At 33.1% G+C, this 15006-nt stretch overlaps 1 long non-coding RNA gene across 24 annotated transcripts in view; it reads right to left on the minus strand.

Annotated features, from left to right (window-relative positions):
• Nucleotides 1-15006, minus strand: part of LOC148606074 (uncharacterized) — a 42153-nt gene that overhangs the window by 19421 nt on the left and 7726 nt on the right. For 9 of the 24 annotated variants that reach the window (XR_015915500.1, XR_015915493.1, XR_015915496.1 and 6 more), the window contains 4 exons: nucleotides 12807-14205; nucleotides 11302-11388; nucleotides 8434-8520; nucleotides 6689-6767 (listed from right to left, as the gene is read on the minus strand). This is a non-coding gene — a long non-coding RNA (uncharacterized LOC148606074). The other 15 variants (XR_015915506.1, XR_015915505.1, XR_015915497.1 and 12 more) reach the window with 14 other exon arrangements.

Consider the following 15006-nt stretch of genomic DNA (forward strand, 5'->3'; position numbering starts at 1 on the left):
GTTTGAAGTAGTTTGGCTCTATGAATCTGGAGTGCTGCTGGCGTCTTTTGTGATGGGCATGTACAATTTTGTGATGAAAATGCTGTTTCAAGTAGTATGGCTATGTTCAGAGTACAGTCTATTTCAGATGTGAAGAGGGTATATGTTTGATTTGGAAAGTGATACTGCAAGTAGTATGTCCATATGAAGAGTTCAATTCACATCAGATAGTTTCTTTTTAGTAGAAATTACTAGTCTCAGTAGTAAGCCAATTTATGCCATCACTCCGTATTACATGTGATGACTTCGTACGTGCCATTTCAAGTAGTATGGTCATGTTAAGTGTACAGTACAATCAGATGTAATGGGCATGTTTGATATTGGTAGGAAAGTGCTTTTTCAAGTGGTATGGCTACATTAATAGTAGGGTTTGAATAACATATGATGGATATGTATGATTTTGGTTAGGAATTGCACTTTGAAGTAGTATGGCAATAGTTATAGTACAGTCCGCGTCAAATAAGATGAACATGTATATTTTGAGTAGGAAAATGCTATGATAGGTATTATGGCTATGCTAAAAATACGGTACAAATTTGATGTGGTGAGTGTAAATGTTTTGGGTAGGAAAGCGCTAGTTCAAATAGTACCGATATATTTTGAGCACATACGAAAAAGATGGAATCAACAAGTACACTTTTTGTATGAAAACCCGTTCTTACGTTGCCACTCAAGGTTTAGAGTACATAAGGTATGGTTCGCTATATCAAGAGGACGATACAAATCAGATATAAGAACATGTATAAATATGTATGAATTTAGTAGGAAAGTACTATTTTTAGCTACATGTCCATGTCAGCAGTAGAAGTCGGAGAAAATGTAATGACTATGAATATTTTGGGGTAGGAAAGTGCCATTCCTAGTTCTTTGGCTATATTGAGAGAGAAGTCGGCAACTGATGCGAGAATCACATATGTGTTTGGTAGTTAAGTTCTATCTCAAGTGATTTGGCCATATGGTGTGTACTGTCCACATCAGATGTGATGTTTTCGGTGGGAAAGTGCTATTTCACATAGTATGACAATGTTATCAATAAGAGTTTATTTCAAGTGATATGGTCATGTTAAATCAGATCGGATCGAATAAACAGCTTTAAACAGGGTTATAACTTTCTTTTTTGAATTGTTAGGTCGTGTTAAGTGGATGTTCGAATTAGATTTTACGAGCATGAATAATTTGGGTAGGGAAGTACTACTACAAGTAGTATAGCTATGTATAGAGTATATAATAAACATGTTGAATTGGATTAAATTAATATTTGAAGGAGAATGACTATGCTAAGAATGCGATTAGAATATGATGTGATGATATGGAAAGAAATGAGTTTTCAGTAGTATGGATGTGTTGAGCGATCGGTCATCATCAGATGTGATGTGATATTATGAGTTTGGTAAGAAAGAACTCTGTCAAGTAGTATGGCCATATTTAAAGTACAGCCCACATAAGATGAAATCAGGATGGATGTTTGAGTAGGAACGTGCTATTGTTATGTTAATAATACGGTATGAGCCTTATGTTTTGGGTTGAAAAGTGCTAGTTTACGGTAAAGCTATGATAAGAGAAGAGTTCAAATCAGTTTGATAAACATGAATGATTCTGAGTTAGAAAGCGCTGTTTCAAAGAGTGTTATCATGTCAGGAATATAGTTCACTTTACGTCAGATTTAATAATTATGCATGTTTTGAGTTTAAAAGTGCTATTGAAATATTTAGATTAAAGTTTTAATCTGATGCAATTATCATGTGTACAAAAACTTTATCTCACCAAGGAACGTGCTATTTAAAGTTGTTTGGCCATGTTAAGAGTAGGTTTTGAATCAGATGTAATAAGCAAGGATGCTTTGTGTAGGAAAGTGCCGCTTCAAGTAGTATGATCATGCTAAAAGTACGGTTAAAATCAGGTGATTGTTTGTGTAAACATGCTATATAATAAGGACGTGTAAAGAGTACAATACGCGACAGATGTGATAAGCATGTACATTAGGGGGTAGAAAGTTGCTTTGTCAATTAGTGTCGCTACATCAAGAGTATAGTCTGCATCAAACCTGATGAGCATATATGTTTTGGGTCGGATAGTTTTTGTTTAAGTGAAATTAACATGTTTAAAGTAATATTCGAATAAAAGTTCATGAGCAGGAATAATTATGCGTATGAAACTGTTATTTTAAACGTAAGGCCATGTTAACAGTACCATATACAATAATCATGCACATTAAGGGTATGGAATTGCTTTCCAAATAGAGTGACCATTTTAAGAGTAGCGTTTGAATCGGATCTGATGTAGGAAGGTCATATTTAAAGTATCAAATATGGTGAGCATGTATAATTTAGGTAGAAAAGCGACGTTCGTAAGTAGATTGGCCAAATTCAGAGTACATTCAATCAGATGTGATGAGCATTCATTTATTTGGTAGGAAAACGTATTTGCACATAATGTTGCCATATACCGTCATTATCAATTACCATTTATAATTTTGGGTAGGAAATGCTATTTCACGTGAAATGGCCATGTTTATAGTAGGTTTCCAATAAGATGCGATGAACGAATATTACTTGGGCAGGAAAGTACTATGAACATTTCAGAAGTACTATCTGTAGCAGTTATGATGAAAATGTATGTTTTGGATAGGCAATTTTTTTTCAAGTAGCATTGAATGTTGCGGATACAAACCGCCTCTGATCAAAAAAGCATGTTTGTTTTCAGTGGTATTATGTTGTTTTTTTTTCATGTGGTATATGTATTTCATTGTAAAGAAAAAGGTTTTCAACATATGTCATAAGAATGCACGTTATTATGGTCATGTTAATTGTACGGTTTACAACAGCTGTGCTGTTTTGGGTAAAAAGCGCACTTTCATGGTAAGAGCACGGTACAAATCGAGTGTGAAGAGCATGTATGATAGGTAAACGGTACTTCATGAAGTATAGCTATCTTAAGATTGATTGATTGATTGATAGATTTAATGTTGGAGCAGCGACATTTTAGGTATATCCAGGCGATGAACATGAAATGAAGAATGGGACGGGACACAAGGATGATAGAGTCGGCAAAGTTTGATAGCCTCTGGAAATAGGGAGAGGAGGGTAGGGTTGGGCAATTCATCCTCCTGTGGCGGAGCGCAATAGTTCCTACTCCGATAGAATACCATAGAAGGGTTCTTTAACATGCGAGGAACAAGGCATTTTTTCAAACACGTTGCACCACTATTGTTTGTGGCCAGATTTTCCGTATTATTGCCTGACGACTCCAGCATGTGGCATGCCTAGGGTACACCATTCCATCATTCGGGCACCACTTTAGACTTCATACAATTATGCCTCTTGAACAAAGGTATGTTGCTAACAAAATACTCCAATGTCAGATTATTTAAAAGTAAACATTTAATAGTATAAAGATGCTAACAATGTTCCGCGTTAGTGATCATAACTTGGAACTGGAACATGGTAGATATAAAAATATACACCGTTAAAAGAGAAGTTGACAAATATGCAAAGTTTTAAATGAGTTTTCAATTGCAAAATAAATGAGGGGTTAAGGGCAAATTAAAAAAAAAGTTTCGTCAGATAAATTCCCAGATTTTCGCCAACTTGACTCTTTTGATAAACCTATTCTTATTCTAAATTAAGATATGGGTGAATTACCCATTGTTGTAGATTTAATGAAGCAGTCTTTAGAAGTGTGAAAATGAGGTCCACATTGGTTAAGTGCATACGTATTTAATCATTTTTTATTTCATTTCTATGTTTCAATAGCTTAATATGATATAGTGTTTCTATTTATATTGTATTTGTTTCTTTACTTATCCCATAAGGGGTCAATAAAAATATTATAAATATTAACTAAATCAATAAAATGATGACTAAAACATACATTTTATTCAGTTATATGAAACGCTCTTTTGAATTCTGAACAAGTTTAATCTAATATTGGTCTGAATTGAAACTTGTAACATTAATATCACAGTGCAAGGCAAAATAAACTTCACTCCCCATAGTGCTTATTACCAGATACCCTCTTTTGTAACGTACTAGGTGTTTTACTAGTTTACAATTCGACCTTGATATGAATGATGAGTGATTTCATATCATTGCAAGCCTCGTTATTTTTTATTTTTGGAAGGAAATGGCTGTCAATCAACATTTAAGCTTTGCATTTCAGTTCAACAATGAACGTATGTGTTTGATTTACTACAACCCTAAATAATAGTTGACTGGTGTGTCGTAATTCATAGTTGTAGGTAGAATTTTACTATCTCGTTACTACCAATACGTTTGAGTTCAAAATTTGTCATTCATTCAATTGCTTGCTTTACTTGAGACTGTTAATCAAAACTTCTTATCTATTGCTTAGACATGAAAATCAGTTCAATATTTGGTCTAGTACACAAGTTACAGAAAAAATCATTTCGTAAAAAGGTTAACTGTTATTGACTCTTGAAACGCACACGAGGGCCGATTGCAGTGTAAGTTTTATAATTCAACAAGGACATCATAATTTGCAAGTATACTTGCAATCTTGGTCGGCCGAAGATTTAAACAAAACAGGCATAACGACATGTATATGCAAATGGTGTTTCAAAATGTGAAAACAAATACTATGTGTGTTAACAACAAGCGGGTTACGCAGGGTCTTGTACAAAACTTTGTATTGTACACTCAAGAAAACTACAATTTAATATTCATTGCAGGATGTTGCTACGATCAAATTTAAAATAAAAGGCAGGATTGAAATTATCAGACAATAAAAAGTCATAACAGTCATAAAATAAAGAAAGGCAGGACTGATTATTGTTAATATATATTTTTGCCTATATTTAAAAATTTATTCATTTAAGAGTCAACTTAACATGTAAGGTTGACTGTACGATTCATGAAAAATGGTATAATTTCCGTGTGCGAAATGTAATTCAGTAATCTGGTGAGAAGTATACGAAATATCGCATATTGTTCAAAAGTTTTACAATATTGTTTGATGTCAATGATTTGAACCGTTTCGTCTAACAACCACTTTCACATTGAAACAAAACATTTATTTTTATAGTTAAAGTAAAATCAAAATCAAGGCAGATATGATATATTGAAAATGTAAATATAAACAAGCTTAATATCACCTCTGTTTTGTCCCTGATGTTGGGTTAATAAAAAGTAACACGGATGGTTCGATTGATCGTAGCACAGTTCGTATGCTTGTACTACCTTATACAAAGATACATGTATTAAGATCCTTCAAAACATCATTAATAATTCTCTTAATGTTAGTGGTGCGTTTTGTTATATTAAATTGCATGATTTTATACTAAAACAAGCCGTCTGATATCTCACAAGCTGTCTTTGTCAATGGCACTTGTACATAGCTTTTTAGCAGATCGAATGCACTGACAAAATGTGCAATACCAATACTATCAGTGTGGTCGTCTTTTATAGGGAACGGATATGAGTTAAACTTTGAAAGAAAGTTAACCTCACAAAACACCCTAAAAATGCAAACGGTCTTTTAGGTTTAGGGAGCTTCATTCACTGGTACTTGGCCCAATAATATATTTTTATAGCATATATTAAATCTCTATTCTCACGACTTCCAGCTATAAAGAACAGCCAGTATAATGTTGCTGTTTTATAAAAACAACATCAACATTAAGGCAAGCAGCTATCTTAACAAAATCTGGCACACATGCATGTTTAAAAATTTCAAAGGTGGGTCTCATTCAAAATTGTAACACTTATAGTGCAGATGAGCTTTGCTATGTGCAAAAAAATAATTTCAAGTATCTAATCAAAATATGGTCTGTTGGGGAGCGTTCAGTCATCTGTCATCAGTAATTACATTAAGGTTATATTTACAGAGACCAGTTATTCATTCCTTAAATTATAGTGTAGACATGTTGTGATTAGAATAACAAATGAAATGTCATCAAATACTTCAGCAAGTTTGTTTTTATGTGATGTTTTTTACAGGCAGGGTGTTAAATGTTAAATTCTAACCCATTGATTTCTGATTATATCAATGGAATACCACATAGTTAGTTTTTTAGTAAATGTCAAAAAGTTCAGTCAACAAGCGAAAAATTACGATTTCAATCATTTAAATAAAACGTTACAAATTCCACGATTAAAAATTTCATTGAAAATGTTAATATCCATCGAGTCCAATGTACTATTCAACACTTAATTCAAGGTACAAATGTATGTATATAAGTCTAGTATTTAAAGAATTAAAGCACTTTTATAAAATAGCTCCCCTCCCTCCCAAAAAAAAAAAAAAAAAAAAAAAAAAAAAAACACTGATGAGTCGATTAAATTAATTTGAGTGTAAGAAATCCAGCATTTAAGTACAAAGTCAAAAATGTTCTAAAAATACTACGAAAGTTCTGGACCAATTTACATCATTGTAATGCATCATTAAAGAGTCGCGAAAAACAGTACTTGTTTGGTTATAAAGTCTAGAAAAAATCATTTATTAAAATAATATATTTACAATATTACTATTTTTGTATTTAGCAATAATAATCAAACAAGTATAATAGTAGCTAAAACATATTCACCTTGAATGTAATAAACATATATAGCATTCTAACACCCCCTAAATACAAATCAAAATGCTATAAAGCTTATAATATTGTAAAACATTCTTTTTTAATATTAATTTCTACCTAAAATATGGAATTGGTTGGTTTAGAAGATCTGGCCTCTCCTTGCACAGGACAGCTCCAACATAAACGTCGCTTGCGTCTACAAAAAGTATGAAAACATTTTCTTAATCTGGAGATATTAAGACCGGAAAACTAGTCAACAGTGATTTTATATTTTCAACAGTTATCTGGCATTTGCCATTCGACCGAAAGATGGGATTCTCACTAAAACTAAGAAGTTGTGTTAAATGTTCAACGGCAGTAGCAAAATTAGAAAACAAATTTCTATAGAAATCAAACATGACCATATACCTCATTATTTGCGTTGGAGTAACGAACTGAACAATTGCTTCAACTTTAGCAATAAGGGTTAGACGTGTTCTTGACATCTGCACCATGAAAACTGATTTATTCAACGGGTCATAGTTTTCCTTTCCTCGTTTGTCCCGGACTTGGCTTTTTATGAGCAAGTAGGCAGGTGTTTCTAGAAAAGCAGAGGACGCTTACCCTACCGGTGCACCTGGTCCATGCTCCCAGTTTTTAGTGGAGTCCGAGTTGCTCATTTGCTTTTGTTACTTTACTTTGTATGTATGATTTTAGTTACTTTATGTTCTTTGTTGTGTATGTCTGTTTTCCATGTCGGGTCTTTGTCCCTGCATTACATTATTTTGATTACCGCTATAACCTTGGTTCCCTTGATTAATCCTTGACCTATAGTATGCATTAAGTAGTCAACTGTTGATGTTCAAACTTCGAGATTAACAGTGAGATTAGCAGTTGATAACTTATCAGAAGTTCCCTCTAAATATTTGATGGGATCAGACCACCTATAACCACACACAATTAATCATCAATATACATGGTAAACAAACTTACACACTGTGCATCAAACAGTCACATGTGACGTGCTATTAGTATCTAATATTTCCAACAGTCCAATGACCATAAAAGGGACGACAAAAGATTTTCTCAAACTAGTCAAAAAGGAAAGATAATAGTTGACCGACGAAGAACATAACATAGTTTTATCAGATGCTCTTGTTTCCGTTAAAAAGGTGATTTATTGTCATTAAACAGTCCTAGTTTATACATCGCATCTTCCCATAAGAACCTGAGATAAAGAATACTACCGACACTGTTGATTCGGCCTTATATCTTGACTTACACGTACAAATCGATGGTAAAGGAAACTATTGACAAAGAATACGACAAACGCGATGACTTTTCTTTCCGTATTGTCAACTTTCTTTTCAATTTCAAACTTTCTTTGCAACATTTCTTCAGTATTTGCGTATAAAGTTCACAAATCACAAATCATAAGTCAGAGCTTGCCGTTCCTACACAGACTTTTTGTATCACTCTATAATTCTTACAGTTAGACTTTGGAAACATGGTTACTGATGCTTCCAGATTGAAGTCATCACAACAAAGTACATGGTCGTCATCAGGTACTCGTGGATAGTTACTGTGTTATCTGCACCATAATAACCTATTTGTTGAACGTCTATTTTTTCTTTTTTTTCGTCGACCTCGGACTTGACTTTTTATGAGCAACCAAGTTGGTGTTTCTAGAAAAGCAGAGGATGCCCACCCTACCAGTACACCTGGTCAATGCTCACAGTTTTAATTGTAATCGATAACATTCTTTTGATTTCCGCTGGAATCCTGGTTCAGTTGATTACTCTTTCTATGCATTTAAACAGTAGAAACCGTATTTCAATTGATTACAGAAGAGCTCACTGAATGTGTATTAATCTGATACTTACAATGTTTTATACTAGCAGTTACTCAACCTTATGAAACCATAATTCAACTCAAAAAAGTATAATTTGAGGATTTCTTCCGCCAAAATCCTGAAAAAAAATGCGATATCTATATAATGCCATTCTATTCCAGAATTTACTGAAAGCGAAATTCATAATCATTCCGGTATAAGGTTTAGCACTGTGTTAACAAGATGAGTTTATGTTTAATATGTAGCTAAGAATGACATAGAGTAAAAAGAAACAATGATTAACCCGAAATGACTGAAAGGTAAGATAAATATGCAGTGACAAAGTACTTTTTGTTGATTACAACACCTTGATTCTGCACATTTAGAGCAAGTACATGTTTTTATATCAGTTTCTTCCAAAAAGGTATAGTGTGAATGCAACATTTTTTTTTCAAAAGCACTAAACAATAATTTATTTACTACCCGTCATATGCTATCTGGAAATACAAATAAGGAATGTCGGATAACTTTTATAAAATAATGTATACAGAGGAAGATGTTTACAAAATGCTGGAATTTTTAATCGACAACATATTTGTCCAGTGTGGTGGACGTGTTTTTCAACAAACAGTCGGCATTCCAATGGGAACAAATTATGCTCCTTTTCCTGCTGACCTATTCCGTCACTCTTATGAGGCTGTCTGTATAGCTGATCTGATCAGAAAGAAAGAATATCGTTTGGCTAGATCCTTCAATCTCAGTTTCCACTATATAGATGACGTATTATCTTTAAACAATCCTAATTTCGGGGATTTGATACATCGCATCTACCCAAAAGTACTTGAGATAAAGGATACTACAAACACTGTGAAGTCAGCCTCATATCTTGACCTACACATAGAAATCGATGATAAAGGAAACCTATTGACCAAACTTTACGACAAACGTGATGACATTTCGTTCAGAATTGTCAACTTTCCTTTCATCTGTGGCAACATCCCTTCGGCTCCTGTGTATGGAGTGTTCAAATCTCAATTCATACGTTATGCCAGAGCTTGCCGAAACTACGCAGACTTTTTGTTTCGCGCTAGAACTCTAACAAATAGGCTTCTGGTACAGGGTTATGTTGCTGCAAGATTGAAGTTATCACTACAGAAGTTTTATGGTCGTCATCATGAACTCGTGAATCGTTATGGTGTATCCATCAGCACCAGGAGAACTAATTTATTTGACGGGTCATAGGCTTCTTTTCCTCGTCCGTCTACCCCGGACTTGACTTTTTATGAGCAACTCGGCGGGTGTTTCTAGAAAAGCTACTCTACCGGTGCACCTGGTCCATGCTCCCAGTTTTTAGTGGAGTCCGAGTTCCTCATTTACTTTTGTAACTTTGTATGTATGATTTTAGTTTCTTTATGTTCTTTGTTGTGTATGTCTGTTTTCCATGTCTGGTCTTTGTCCCTGGATTAAATTCTTTTGATTACCGCTATTACCTTGGTTCCCTTGTATACTCTTTCATAACGAATCGTTGGCTTTAGTAGAAAACAAAGAAAATAAAAAGTCAAAGAATTGTCCCTAACTCTTAGTAATAACACTTTCAAATAAACTCATATTTGCCCATGAAGAAAACATCTTTTTCGTTTTCTTATAAACTTACCATTATATAATGATATTATTACATCCAGTGCAAAACATTTTATACATATATGTTGGCGATTCAGAACATCTCAAACTGTCATGAATATGCCTATTTTCTGTTCAATAACACATCAGAATAAAGGGCTTTGTAGTTGATTTCTGCTGTAGTGCAAAGGACGGATACTTACGTTTTAACACAAGGGTTGTTGAAATTTTAATGCTTATCTTTGTTTCGCCCAAAAGAGTCTATTTTGAAGAAAGATTTCGCCCAAGTCCTTAAAAAGATACTGGATATTCATATCATGCCTTCGCTTTCCGATTATGTTTTGAAAGAAATTATTGTATACACTGATAGAACTACCCGCTGTAAAATGATTTTTTGTACCTTAATAATATGGTAACGAAAGATGATTCTCCCTATGACATGATTTAAATTTAAAGTAAATACATGTATGCAATTAACCTTACGAAACTATGTTTCGCACAAAAGAGCACAGTTTTTGAGTATTTGTTTCGTCCAAGTCTTGAGAAAAAATACAGGATATTTATATAATGCCGTTGTATTTAAGAATTTACTCAAATGAAAAATATACTAATTCTGATATAAAGTTGAGCATTGCATTAAAAATGAGTTTGTGTTTAATATCTAGCTAAGAATGAAATACAGTAGAAAGAGTCAATAATTAACACTAAAATGGTTGAAAAGTAAGATAAATATGCTGTGACAAAATAGTTTTTGTTTACAACATCGAGATTCTGTACATATAAAGCAAGTCCATGTTTTTTTTTAATTCAGTTTCTCTAAGAAAAAGGTATAGTGTGACTACAACTTTTATTTGAAAAACAAAAAAAAACAAAAAACAAAAAACAAAAAACAAAAAAAAAACAAAACAAAAAAACACTAAACAGTGATTTAGTTCCTACCCGTCATATGCTATCTTGAAGTACAAATTGAGAATGTCGGATATTTTTTATAAAAAAAGTGTTTTCATTACGAATCCAAAGCTTTAATAAAAAACAAAAAGAAAATAAATAGTGGAAGAATTGTCCCTAACTCTTAGAAACTACTCTATCAAAGTAACTCATATTTGCCAATGCAAAAACAGTTTTTTCGTTCTCGTATAAATTTACCATTATATAATGATGTTATTACATACAGTGCAAAAATTTTTATGCATATATGTTGGCAATTCAGAACCTCTCAAACTGTCATGAACACATAAGAATTCCTTAATAAAGTGCTTTGCAGTTAATTTCTGCTGTAGTGTAAAAGACGGATACTTACGTTTTAATACAAGGGTTGTTGAAGTTTTCATGCTCATCTTTGTTTCGCCCAAAAGAGTCTATTTTGAGGAACGATTTCGCCCAAGTCCTTAAAAAATGCTGGATATTCATATCATGCCTTGGCTTTGCCATACTTGTTTTGAGAGAAATTATCGTTTACAACGATAGAGCTGCCCGTTGTAAAATGATTTTGTTACCTTAATAATACGGTAACGAACGATGATAAGATTAAAATTCAAAGTAAATACATGTATGCAATTAACCTTCGAAACTATGTTTCGCCCAAAAGTGCACAGTTTGAGTATTTGTTTCGCCCAAGTCCGGAAAAAATGCTGGATATTCATATCATGCCTTGGCTTTGCCATACTTGTTTTGAGAGAAATTATCGTTTACAACGATAGAGCTGCCCGTTGTAAAATGATTTTGTTACCTTAATAATACGGTAACGAAAGATGATCTGATTAAAATTTAAAGTAAATACATGTATGCAATTTACCTTCGAAACTATGTTTCGCCCAAAAGTGCACAGTTTGAGTATTTGTTTCGCCCAAGTCCGGAGAAAAAATACAGGATATTCATATCATGCCTTCGCTATCCGATGCCTGTTTTGAGAGAAATTTTGTATACACTGATAGAGCTGCCCGCTGTAAAATGATTTTTTTTACCTTAAAAATATGGTAACGAACGATGATTCTCCCTACGATATGATTAAAATTTAAAGTAAATACATGTATGCAATTAACCTTACGAAACTATGTTTCGCCCAAAAGAACACAGTTTGAGTATTTGTTTCGCCCAAGTCCTGAGAAAAAATACAGGATAATTTCATGATGCTATTGTATTGTAGAATTTTTTGAAATGAAAAATACACTAATTATGATATAAAACTGAGCATTGCATTAAAACATGAGTTTTCGTTTAATATCTAGCTAAGAATAACCTTTAGTAGAAAGAGACAATGATTAACCCTTCAATGGTTGAAAAGTAAGATAAATATGCATTGACAAAATACTTTTTGTGAAAAAGAACATCGAGATTCTGCACATATAGAGTAAGTCCATGTTTTTTCTTTATATCAGTTTCTCTAAAGAAAAGGTATAGTGAGAATATAATATTCTATTTTCAAAAGCACTAAACAATGACTTATTTACTACCCGTCAGATGCTATCTTGAACTACAAATTAGGAATGTCGGATAACTTTTATAAAAATGCGTTTTCATTACGAATCCAGGGCTTTAATAAAAAGAAAATAAATAGTGCAAGAATTGTCCCTAACTCTTAGAAACTACTCTATCAAAGTAACTCATATTTGCCAATGTAAAAACAGTTTTTTCGTTTTCGTATAAACTTACCATTATATAATGATGTTATTACATACAGTGCAAAAATTTTATACATATATGTTGGCGATTCAGAACATCTCAAACTGTCATGAACACATAAGAATTCCTTAATTAAGTGTTTTGCAGTTAATTTCTGCTGTAGTGTAAAAGACGGATACTTACGTTTTAATACAAGGGTTGTTGAAAGTTTCATGCTCATCTTTGTTTCGCCCAAAAGAGTCTATTTTGAGGAAAGATTTCGCCCAAGTCCTTAATAAAATACAGGATATTTATATCATGCCTTCGATTTCCGATACTTATTTTGACAAAAATTATTGTATTTACTGATAGAGCTTCCCGCTGTAAATTGATTTTTTTCTTTGATCTTAAACAAGTAGAAATTATCATATTGTAACGAACGATGATTCTCCCTAAGATATAATTAAAATTTAAAGTATGCAATCAAGTTAAAATACTTTCATCGGCAATATTGAAATTCTATACATAGTGTATGCATTCTTGCTACTTTCATTTCAAAATTTACAAATTGTTTCGAAGCCAATAATCAATAATTACTTACTCATAACAGATGAAAGTTTGAATTCCTCATTACACACACATATCGGGATAATGTAAATAACAAGAAAATCTAATTATCTCTACGGCTAGTGATAATTCATTCCAACAAAGAAATTTGGCAATAGAATTTTCTTAAATTCTAACACATTCACCATTACATGCCCGGACAATTATTTATTCATCAACCTAATATCTTTCAGCATCCGTCAACAAATCAATTCATAACTTCTAGTACAAGATATACTTGAAAGTTAACGCCTATTGTTTTGTTATGAAACAACCTACAAAAACTAATGCACAGATATGGGATCTTCTAAGAGAAGTCACTCGGATCAAATAATTTTTTTTTTTTATCATTACATGTATGTCATCTCCAAGAATCATGAGCTCGAACGAATCGATACAAAACCAACATTTTATTGATCAAACATATTGTTGTTAACGGGTTCGGCCATTCTAAACATCTCAAAATTTTATGAGAACGCAATGTTTTTGTGCATTAAAGCATTAGAAGTCATCTAAAATAATATATGCATTGCAGTTGATCTGTGCTGAATTGTGTATATGTATGATATTTATGCTTACAATTAAAAGCTGTTCAGATATATTGTAAAAATATGTTTCGCCCGAAAGAGCGTATTTTAAGGAGAGGATTCTCCTAACTCATGAAAATGATACAATATATTTTTTATAATTTCATGAAAACGCAATGTTTTTGTGCATTCAAGCATTAGATACCGTCTTTAAATTTATTGCAGTTGAGTTTGACGAATGTGTAATATACTTATAGGATACTTATAGTTTAAAGCTCACAGTTCACTGGGAAGAGTGTTCTATAAAGTAGCAGCTGCCTTGTCGAACCTACGATCACCGTGCGATTTCGTTTTCACTCTTGGCGTTTCAAGTGTCACAGATTTCTGGGAGCGTAGTGATCTTGATGGGCGGTATAGACTCAGAAGCTTTTGAAGATATGCTGGAGCTATACCATGCACATGATGCAGTGCTATAAAAAAGCATAAGATCAGTATGTATTGACATCGGAATTCAACAGGTAACCAGTGTAGGTCAATTAAACCAAGTGCTATTAGGTTATATTTTCTGCGCCGTAATATCAATTTGGCGGTAGCATTCTGAACTCTTTGAAGCTTGTTCAAGCTACTAGATTTCACGCCATATATAAGGGAGTTGCCGTATTCCAATCTCGATGTTAGAGTTTTGCAAGCACTGTCCGTAATGTAACAACGAATTCGGTCAATCTTTGCCCAAGTGTATCCGATAGGCTAAGAAAACATACAATGAACTCTGGACCCAAAAACAGGTCCCTGCTGAACGCCAAAGTTTAATTTGATCGAATTGGGTTGGATGGCTTCCTCGGATACTTGTTGAGTCCTTCTTTGTAAATACGAGAGAAACCATGAAAGAGCAGAATTTGCCGTAACGTCGTAATGTGCACGTAATAATCATGGGTTAATCATTGTTTCTTTTTTACTGTACGTCATCCTCAGCTAGATATTGAACATAAACTCATGTTGTTAATGCAATGCGAAACTTTATATCAGAATTAATATACTTTACATATCAGTAAATTCTGGAATACAACGGCATGATATAAACATCCTGCATTTATTTCTCAGGATAAGGGCGAAATAAATCCTCAAATTCTGCTATTTTAGTCGAAACATAGTTTCGCAGGGTTTTGTATCTGTTAGAATATGAGTTTATTGATCTATTCTATCACTGGCATTTTTAACACAGTAATGTTATGTTTTGAATTTTTATTTTTTAATGGAAACATTTTTTATTG

The sequence above is a fragment of the Perna viridis genome, chromosome 9 (assembly GCF_037379345.1).
Source record: "Perna viridis isolate PV_CMFRI_1.1 ecotype Kerala chromosome 9, ASM3737934v1, whole genome shotgun sequence".
Classification (NCBI taxonomy): domain Eukaryota; kingdom Metazoa; phylum Mollusca; class Bivalvia; order Mytilida; family Mytilidae; genus Perna; species Perna viridis.